We start from the raw sequence: 11,029 nt of genomic DNA on the forward strand, positions 1-11,029 counted from the left end.
TTTCTTATTGAACCTTCAAACGTCTTTACAGACAGCAGTCTACAGACAGGGCAATCAGGGGAGAGTGGGCATACAATATGATCCCCAGCAGCATACAACTAAAATTTAAGTCTTTCCTTATGGCCCTATGAACACTGAGCTTTTAAGCTGTTTCATTTACAGAACTGTCTGTCTGGTACAGCCTCACTCTTATAACTCCCACGATTATAAATCAGTGTAACCTAAAAATAGATTTCAAATTGCACCATGAGCTATCGCTAGTAGCTCGTAACAAGCATTAACAAATCTAGAATACTGGAAAGCATCACACATAATAAGATTTAAAAACTGCTTCATGCATCTGGGCACAGTGGCACATGCCTGTAATCCTAGCACTCAAGGAGGCACAGGCCAGCTTTGTCTACAAAGTGACACAGAGAAACCCTGCCTTGAAAAAACAATACCAAAGATAGCTAGCTAGCTAGCTAGCTAGCCAGACAGACAGAGACACAAAACTGCTTCATAGGCTGCAGATATGGTACAGAACTCTTCCAGAGGACCAGGGTTTGATTCCCAGCATTCACATGGTGGCTCATAGCCATCTGCACCTTTGGTTCTAGGGGATCTGACACCTTCTGGCCTTCACGGGCACTAGGTGTGCACACGGTACATACATCTATATGCTGACAAAATACCCATTTTAAAATCACAATTCTAGGAGGCTGGAGAGATGGCCCTGTAGTTAAGAACACTGCTCTCGCAGAGGACCTACGTTCAATTCCCAGCACCCACTTGGCAGCTCACAACTGTTTGCAACTCTAGTTGCAAACTCAGAGGATCCAACACCCTAAACAGGCATACATACAGGCAAAACACCAATGCAATGAAATAAAAATTTTTAAAAATAACAATTCTTTTATCACCTCCTAGTTGGGCCTGGTAGCACACCTGTAATCCCAGCATTCAGAGGGCAAGTGCCAAAAGTTCTACGATAGCCTAGTCTACCTAGCAAGTTCTAGGCCAGGCAGAACTACAAAGCAAGACTACCATTTAAAAAAATGTTAACTTCAAATAATAAATGCTATACAAATCCTAACAACGAGTGTACAAAATATTCCAATGGAACCTCTTTTAAATATTCAAATATTCCAATGGAACCTCTTTTATGGGCCTTGTCAGTCTTCCCAGGGAAAAGGACATCATGACCAAATAATCTTTGGTCATTTTGGGACATACTGCCCATTTTGGTGCTGTTGGAAATGGTCATAATATACACTATTTTCTCTGACAAGCTCTGCAAAAGAAAAAGTCACCTTCAAAAATAAAATTCCATGGCTTAGGATAAAGACTTAAAGACTGGCGGTAAAGAGTCGCCTTGAGCGTATGTTGATCAGTCATTCAAACCAACAGACAAGACCCTGCGGCACACGCCTGTAACCAACTGGGAGGCAGCGACAGAAAACCAGGAATGCAAAGACACCCTAAGCTATACTGAAAATTCAAGGCCAGCCTCGACATGAGACCCTTGCCCTCATCCCCACAAGACCCACAATAACAGAGTTACTGAGCAATCAAAAGACTAATACTCTACAAAATACAACTTGGCAAACTTACCGGAGGGAAAAGAAGGAATCCTTTAACTTTCTACTTCAATCTCTTCAACTGCATAAAGCACTTTCAAGTGCAAACAAATAAAACAGAAATAAGAAACAGGAAAATGTTCTCTGGTTAAGCAGTTCATCTCTGCTGACTACAAATTTTATCACACTATCATACGCCTGGATAATTTATTATGTACAGAAATATTATATTTCCTGAAAATACAAAATAGACTTTAAAAACTTTTTTAAAAGTGAGAAAAAAACTAAAAACTTTTAGCCAGAGGTGGTGGCACAACCCTTTAATGCCAGGGCTCAGGTGGCAGAGGCAAGGCAATGTCTGTAAGTTTGGGGCCAACCTGGTTTACAGAGCTAGTTCCAGGACAGCCAAAGCTACACAGAGAAACCCTGTTTTGAAAAAAACAAAACAAAAATCAAACCAACCAACCAAAGCAAACCAAACCAAACAAAAAGAAAACCCCAAACCTGTCTATTCCAACAATTTACAACTTCTATAGCGAGCATAACTCACAACGGCTGAGCACACGGTAAAGCGATGACTGCAGAGGGGAGGACCAGAAAATCTGCACAGATGACTGGTGAGCTAACCCTGCCTGACTCTCAGATGGCGGGCAGCTTCCTATTAAAGCAGAGAATTGCTCAGGCTGATCAACAATTTCTTCAAGTCAGGCACTTAAAACAATACTTAGCAGAATATTCCTAACATGTGAATGAAACAAGTCATCTGAGGAGCTGTCACTCGGTCAGTGTCCCTCTTGTCTTCTGCCACAGTCACCACCCTGGGCAGGTGGAGTGGTGTCTGAGTAGGAGGAAGGGCTTTACGAAGGTAGAGTGGCAGCCAGCAACCAAGGAACTGCCTTGACTGCCCTTGCCCTCTCCAACTCGGTTGTACAGATTTGGTCTTTCCTTTCCACTCACTGCTGTTGGTTCATGTTTTTCCTTTTCCCTAAACACAGGGCTTCACAACTGTGACTATTCAACTCACTGAGGCTTTGAGAGCTTGTTAATCATTACCTGACTTACTAAACCTGCACCTTACTACCATATAACATTAGCTCTCAACATCTTGCAAGTACAAAGGCAGAGAATTAGAAAATAAGACTTTTTGCTGTTCACCTTTACCTCATGCAGAATACTTAAATAGTGTGAAATAACTCCAGGCACCTGACCAACTGGGAGAAAAAAATGTTCAAGTGCAGTCACATGCCTTCAACTTCTCATAAAGAGACACCTTTCAAGACCAAAGAGAACCCCAGAGTGGGAAAGAGAACGAAGTCCCATCCCCACATGTGATCACAGGATAAGAGCAGTCTAGACTTCAGTGGTTTCCAACCTAGGCTTCTCAGTAGAATAAAGGATGACTGAAGCCCTGAGTGATGACATCATTAGTCATCTCATCAGAACCCAGCCCCGCCTACTGCCCACATGCCTCCCATTCTCACAGTAGGAGTCATATAAAAGATAAATGCTACCTACTGGCCTAACTAAACTATAAACTACTAAGCAATTATAACCAGACAACTGAAACATTTAAAACAAAACATTTTTTGGGGGCTATAACATGTGGCTATTATTTAGAAATCTATTAAAAATACTCGACTGCCTTTATTTATAAACCTTCATTTAAAAACACAAACTCAAAAATGTTCAACAAGAAACAAATCCCTACTGAGGAAAACAAACTGTTTCACATGATGAAGTAGTGTACAGCCCAGAGAATTCCTGTTTTGCAGTGAGGCAGACCTGGTTTCTCACCCCAGCTCCACTGCCCTCTTTCCCTGACCTTGGAGGAGCCTTTCCCTTTGGTTTCCCACCTGTGATGATGACGGGGCACCACCTACCTTAGAGGTTTGTCCAACACGTCAACATGTGATGGTAGCCATGTCAAGTTTATCTAGTAATTTCTGTTCATCTCCCTTGATTCTCTATTTCATCTTTAATCTTCAGACTGCCATCCCAAACACAATCATGAACATTTGTATGCTAGAACAAAAAAAATGCATACTATGTGCTAAAGGCCATTTACCATATGAGGAATACAATTTTCTGTTAATGTTAGAAGACAAGCTCAAAAGACATTACTACATAAAGTATAAAAATTTCACTCAAGCAATCTACATGAAGAACAACGAAACCCAGCTCCAGTCCCACAGCTCATAACCTGTACACCAGTACTAGGTAAGTGGCTGCACTTAAACCAAACCTTGCCTCTAGTTCCAGTGCGCTTCACCATTTCCATCTGCAGAAAGAACCATTCTGACTAGATTGTTTCTGAAGTTCTAAAGTTTCTTCCACCCAGAACAGTCTATTATTGTCATCACAAAACTTCCGGTGTCTGGGCAGTTAGTAGGTGACAGGCCCATCTCTCAGATGTAGTCATGTATCATCCCTCTGAGGAATCTAAGTTAAAAGGGAAGGACTGCAGGAACTTGCCAGGGGTCACAGAACGCACTGAAGGGCAGTACAGATACCAACCCAAGCGCAGTGTTTTTAATCCCAAAATTAATCTTGCCCTCCAAATCCCATGAATCCAAGAGTGGGCCACAAAGACCTGTAAACCACAACTTGTTCAGGCTGTTTTCCCCGGTGCTTGATATGGGTTTGTGATCTGTGGAGAAGAACTACAACCAATGCAATTAACAGCACCGTTAGACAGGGATATAAAGCAGCAACTTAACACCACAAAACCTACTGCTTCTCAGATAAACATTTTATCAGAATTAATCAATGAGTTGGGATGTTATAACATTATTGTACTTCCTTGGTCTTAAACAATGTACCCACTGGATAATGCTCCTAAGAACAACTACTCAATAAAACCAGGCTGCCTCTAAACATTAATTAGGCTTTCTTTCTTTGTAAAATGCCCTGAAAATGCACGTGCGCACACTCACACAGTTGAGTGTGTTGGTGCATGCCCATAAGCCAGTACCTGGGAAACTGAGAGAGGAAGAGAACTAGACTGGTCTACAAGCAGTGAACTGGAGGCCAACCTAGGCTACAATGGGACCCTGCCCCACTGCCCAAAAACTATTCACATAAACAAGCAAACATAAACCTGAATACAGCCTAAAACAATCTGCCCTGGATCTGAGTGTTAAGAATAACAAGGTCTCAAGTTAGAAGAAGTAATCAAGGAATAGGTATGCGCTGGACACAGCCAACATAAACGGCCGGGGCAGGCTTTGCCACTCTCCTTTGGGGCTACTGCACACCTGACTGACCTCTTGAAATTTTCTGCATGCCATTCCCCCTTCCCCTGCCAGTTTAAATTCACAGCTGCTATAGATCACAAGTCTATCTTGCTCTGCCCCTTCCTTCCTAGGGAAAATTAAAGTGACACCAACAGTAAGTTCTTTAAGATAAAAATGGCACAACAGTGGACTGCACACATCAACACACACGCATGTGCACGCGTGATGCTGACGGCAATGAGCCGTTAACATCCAATCTAAGCTCCATTACCAAGAACTTCAATAACTCTTCTCATAATTGTCGGATAGTTTGAGAGACAGGCAAAACATTTATCATTTTATTCCCAGACTAGTCTACAAGTAATGGTAGTGAAAATACTGCCTCCATTTGTTCCCTCCACAATGTACTCTGGATTGATAAATCATTAAACCAGGTGTGGTGGCTCAAGCCTTTAATCCCAGCACTAGGGAGACAAAGGCAGGAGGACCACTGTGAGTTTGAGGCCAGTGTGATCTGCATAGTAATATCCTGTCTCAAGGGAAAAAAAAAGAGCTAGGCATGGTAGGGCATGCCTTTAATCCCAGCACTCACAGAGGCAAAGACAAGCCACTTTCTGTGAGTTCAAGACCAGCTTGGTCTACAAAGGAGTTCCGGGACAACCAGAGCTGTACCACTGAAGAAAAAAAAAAAAAAGGGAGGGTGGTGGTGGTGGGGAGCTAAGATACAGATCCATAGTTAGGAATAGTCTACCCAAGTACCACATACCTGTAAAGAGGGTGAAGCACAAGGACCATAAGTTTGAGGCCAGTATGGGCTACATACCTGGACCTTAACGAAAACAAAAAAATCCACACAACTTTAAGAAATCTCAAACACAGCTTTAGTCTTTTTACTAAAGATTGAGTATCAGTTTCCTCTCTGATAAAAACCAACAGAATGACTATACACCCTTGTGCAACTTCAGCTAGGTGGTTTGGTCTGCACACATACAAATACAGTATCTTTATAATTCCAGAATGAAATATTAAAATTCAAAAGTAACCTAGCCCAGAGATCCATGAAGATTGCATTTTCCCCACTGTTTCATCACATGACAAAATTTTATCTACAAAAATAAAACTTTGCAATTATCCATATATCTATGACATTTATATAACACACAAGAGTGCCCATAAAAGCAAATACTTTACTAAAACTACCCATGGAGCCAGGTGGTGGCACACGCCTTTAATCCCAGACAGAGTAAGGTAGATTTCTGAGTTCAAGGCCAGCCTGGTCTACAGAACAAGATACAGGACAGCTAGGGCTCTCAGAGAAACCCTGTCTCAAAAACAAAGCAAAACAAAACAAACAAACAAAAAACCCAAAGGCCCATGGAAAAGAGAAAAAGAGATTTTTTAAAAAATGAGGCAAAATTACAAGCATCAACAATGGTAACTAAAAGACACTACATGGAAATCTAATCTACCACTGAATTTTATCTTTTATGTTTGTGGGGAGAGGGAATTTGTGTCTGCATCTACATGTAAATATTTATAAGGTCAGCAGGACCGGTATTAACAGTTACTGATCAAATTTTTCAGGAAAATTATGCTCTTGGTAAAATATAGTAATTGCTAGAAAAATATATACTTAACAAAGATTGATTGAAAGAAAAGCTTTGAGTATTGAAAAAAATCACAAAGATGCTATAGGGTATATACACTCGCACTATACACTCAGGATTCACATAAGACAAATTATAAAACCAAACTCAATAAATAACGGGACTTTCCAAACTATTTCATATTAATCTTACAAAAACTCAAGTCTGTAGAATATGGCGGCACATACGTATTTCCAACATCTGCCTAAGGCAGAAAGATTATCACAATTTCTAGGCCAGCCTCGGCTGCAAAGTTCAGATCAGTCTGGGGTACTGAATCAGACCTTATCTCAAAAATACAGGAACAAAAGCCCAGTGGTAGTAGCCTTTAACCCCAGCACTGGGGAGGCAGAGGCAGGTGATCTGAGTTTGTAGGCCAGCCTGATCTATAGAGCAAGTTCCAGGAGGGCCAAGACTACACAGAGACCCTGTCTTGAAAAATCTTTAAAAACAAACAAACCCAAATAACCTAACCAAACCAAACACAAACAAACACACACACAAACAATCCAAACCAAACCAAACAGAAAACTAAAATAAAAACAGCCTATTTCATCATCTCACTTTCTATGTCACTAGAAAAAGAAACAGGAACTATATAAATACAGTTTAGCATGTAAAACACAAAAGAAAAAGCTAATTTAATGTAAGGACCCACAGTTTAACACCCCCCCCCGTAATAACAGTATATTATTTCACTAAGAAATTTCCTATGCCAATAACAAATATATAATGTTGGTGCACGACTTTAATCCTAGTACTCAGGGCAGCAGAAATAGAAGGCTGAGTTCGAGGCCAACCTGGCAAAAAAACAAAAACAAAAAGACAAAGAAAGAAAGATATATCTAAAGATATATATTCAGTCTGTCTCCTGATGTCATGATCAACAACTAGTTATCTCTGTGGACAGCCCTAGTATAGAACAGAGGGTAGTAGGAGAACAGAGGTAGGAAGGGCCACATCAGTGTAAATGGAGACAGTATATCAACTATGAATACAATCTTTTCAGTGTCCTTATTTGTTAAACTGTGTATACATGTGGGTGTGTAAACATGAGTTAAGGGTCGGTGGAAAACAGGAGTGTGTGGAGGAGCTCAAGCTAGACAGGCAGCTGTGAACCGAATTGGAACCCAACAGCAGCAGAACTCAGAACCTATCCCTGCAAAGCAGCACACACTCCTAACCACTGAGCCATCTCTCCAGACCCTCAGTGACTCCTACAAGTACTTCTGCTCACAAAGCCAGGTCTGTGTGCTCTTCTCCATTCCTCATGATCACATATATGCATTCTGCCAAATAAAAATATATCCAATAAGCAACAAAGAGAGAAGAGAAGCTAATAAATATACTTCAAACAAGAAGACTTAAATAACAATGCAACCTTGTCAGGTAAAGGCCAAACAAAACATTAAAGAAAACTTCCAGACTGGGACTGTTGGTTCATGCCCAGCACTGAGGAGGCTGGGTCATGGGAACTATCTGGAGTTTTAAAAGCTAGACTGGCCTCCACAGCAAGTTCCAGGACAGCTTGGGCCAGTAAGTGGCTGTCTCAAAATGCCAATAAACAAACAAATAAATAAATGTACATATTTTCTTGATTGAAAATATATATAGAAAACCCCCTCCCAAAAAAGAAATATGCAAAATGGTGACAGCAACAATATCTAAGTGGTAAGATTAAGAAAAGTTAATAAAAATCCAGTTGGTTTTGTAATTCTAGCACTTGAAAGCCCAAAGCAGGAGGATGGCAGGTCAGAGGACCTAAGCTACACAGTGAGACACTGTTTCAAAAGATGGGGGTGGGGTGGGGAAGACGAGGGAAGTGGAGAAACCAGAGATGGACTACTACTTCCACGTTTCAAAGAGCACGTCTTCCTCAAAAGAGAGAGACAGAGCCTGACTCACTGTATTTATCTGGCTGGTCTGCAGCTCCTTATGTATATTAGGTTGGTTGCAAACTCAGTTATCTTCTTCCAGCCTCTGCCTAAAAGCGTTCCTCACCACCACCATCTAGATCATGTCTTACTTTGATAAAAATATAAAACTGAAAAGAGTGGGTATTTCTTTGTACACATAAGAGCTTACAACGCTATTAACTTCTAAGCCAATTCCTACAAGTCATATATATTGTAAGCTTTTCGTTGTTACTATTTGCTAGTTTTTTAAACCTACGAAATGGAGCTTAAAAACTTTCACTTGTTTCTCCAACATTTTCATAACTAAAAACTAAACAAGAAAACGTATAGAAAGTGGTGTGTGCCCAACTGTCTGTCTATACTATTGCTAATAGTTTGATAGTTCTTATTTTTATTAATCGGCAGTTTGAATTTCAATTCCAACACGGGGGTCTAGAAGTTCCAATGCAATTTTAAAGAACTCACCAACACGAATGCCTCGTGTGTGCAGAGGTTAATTTAGGCACCTTTTTTTCCCCCCGTAACTTCAGACAAGCACACATCTAGTGACACTTTCTGCAAATAGTTTCCTTGGCTTGGACATGGATTTACTTAAATATCCCAGAAAGCTGTCAGAAATCGATCTCAAACTGCAGTATATTTAAAGAAACAATGTTAACTCCTGACTGTGGCCTCGTCTGCTCTCCTGTCTTTCACAAGAGCGCCTTTAAGATGCCCTAGCATACATTTCCGGCTTCATGAGTCACTGAAAAATTAGCTCTAAGTTTTCCGTGGAAGGTCGCTCAACAGCTCCTCGACACCATTCAAAAGCTGACCCCAACCGCCTCTTTAGTCTAGCTCACCTAGAGCGGCGCTGGATGATGGAATTAACAACATTCCCATGCTCTTTGTACCTTTGTCCTCCAGCTTTGTTGCCCCTCCACGCCCTTCTCCTCGGCAACCCCCTTCTCCTTCAGAATCCAATCGAGCCTTCCAGACCCGGTCTAGCACCGCCTCACCCAGGAAGCCTCCCAGATTCGTGGGAAGGCGGAAACGATCGACAGGTCCGGTCTTCCTGGAGCACCTTTCCAGCAACTGATAGTTCCTAAACGGAACTTATCTCTCCCCTCCTGCCTGGTACCTCGGTTATTTGTGTACTCGCCTTATCTCTCACATCACAGCGTTAAAGCTCCCCGGGGGAGGGCACCTCTGGGCTGGGTTCACCTCGGAGTGGCTCCGGCTCCGGCACGCAGCCGGCGCTTTGGATTGCTCCAACCGAACCCGGGAACGCGCCGCCCGCACAATTCCTAGCCAGAAATCAGTTAGGTATTTTTCCTCAAAGGTTCTCTACAAAGATAAGGCTCCGCGTCCCGCTACCCGGGAGGCTGCGCGGGGGTCGGGGGCTCGGTGCTCCGAGTGCCCGGCGCGGCGGGAGTGACAGCTGGCCCGGCCGGCTCCTGCCGGGTTAGGTGCGGCGCCGGTCGGCAGGCCCCAGGAGCCTAGCCGCGGCGAGGGCAAGGGCGGCGCCCGGAGCTCCGGCTGCCCCGGGCCGCTCCCGCCGCCGCCACCCGGGAAAATGGAGGCGGGCCGGGCGGAAGCCGGCGGGCGTCCGCGTCGCGAGCAGGGCCGGGCCGGGGGGTCACTCACGGGGTTGGGCCGGGCCGGGGAGCTCCCTCTCCGCGTCGTCGCCGTCCCCGTCCTCCGCCGCCGCCGCCTCGGGCTGCTCGCTCGGTCCCCGCGGCGCGGCTCGGACGCTCCGGCCCTCCGTTGTCCTCCGCCCGCAGCTGCTCCGGGCGACGGGCTCCCGCGGCGGCGGCGGCGGCTGCGCGGGCGGACGGTGGCCCAGGAGTTCCCGCTGCGGCGGCCGCGCTCCTGCGCTCGGTCGGGCTGCGCCTGTGGCTCTGAGGTCCGGCGCCGCCTCCGCCGCTGAGGTCGCCTCCGCCTTCTCGAGGATACCGAAGCCCCGGACTCTCTCAGGCCGCGCGGCTCCTGGCGCCCCGCGCCCAGCTCCGGCCTGAGCCCGGCTTTGACGTGCGAACTGCGCAGCCGCCGAAGGCTCGACGTCGGGCGGCGCCGCAACGCCCTCTGCGGCCTCGGGCGCCCCCGGGCGGCAGGGAGGACTCAGGACGCCTGACTCTCAGGCGAGAGGAGAGTTGGAGGCACAGAAAAAAGGAGAAACAGTGCGGGCGAGGCCTTCTAAGGGCCACTCGCTAGCTGGTGCTCTGCTCTTCCTGGGCATCTGAGCCCTCTTCCTGAAGGAACACACGCTCACTTCCTCAAGTCCTAAAACTTGAATTCTGCAGAGGACTCAAAACTGTTCAAATGGGAAGGCTGTGCAGAGCCTGTAACTTCATTTTGGCATCTTCTGAGAGAAAAAGAAAAATGATGAAATATTCCGAAGAAATAGGATTCAACCAGAGTACGAGTCATACTTCCAGAGCAAAGTGTAGTAGAAGATGCATGCCTGGAATCCCAGCACTTGGAAGTGAACTCAGGAGGATTAGGAGTTCAAGGTCATCCTAGGCTTCAAAGGTTCAGGTCAGCCTGGGCTGTCTCAAAACTAAAAATAATAAAAATAAAAACAAATGCAGTGATACAGTAGTAACTGCCATAAGCACACTCAGAGAAATATAAGAATGCATTACAGAGGTCTGATGACAAGAGTCTGGTACACAAAACAATTGCCACATGTGTGT

At 44.5% G+C, this 11,029-nt stretch overlaps 1 protein-coding gene across 2 annotated transcripts in view; it reads right to left on the minus strand.

Moving 5' to 3' along the window:
• Cab39 (calcium binding protein 39) overlaps positions 1 to 10,366 on the minus strand; it is a 70,804-nt gene extending 60,438 nt beyond the window's left edge. Inside the window, exons 1-2 of one of the 2 annotated variants that reach the window (XM_055616595.1) lie at positions 9,981 to 10,360; positions 3,440 to 3,581 (exon numbers count right to left, since the gene is read on the minus strand). The gene's annotated coding sequence lies outside the window, so the exon portion shown is untranslated. Of the gene's footprint in view, positions 1 to 3,439; positions 3,582 to 9,980 lie in introns of both variants that reach the window. The other variant, XM_055616594.1, reaches the window with a different exon arrangement.
• Between the last annotated feature and the right edge of the window lie 663 nt (positions 10,367 to 11,029).

This window comes from Psammomys obesus, unplaced genomic scaffold (genome assembly GCF_907164565.1).
Source record: "Psammomys obesus unplaced genomic scaffold, mPsaObe1.curated_primary_1811, whole genome shotgun sequence".
Taxonomy (NCBI): Eukaryota; Metazoa; Chordata; class Mammalia; order Rodentia; family Muridae; genus Psammomys; species Psammomys obesus.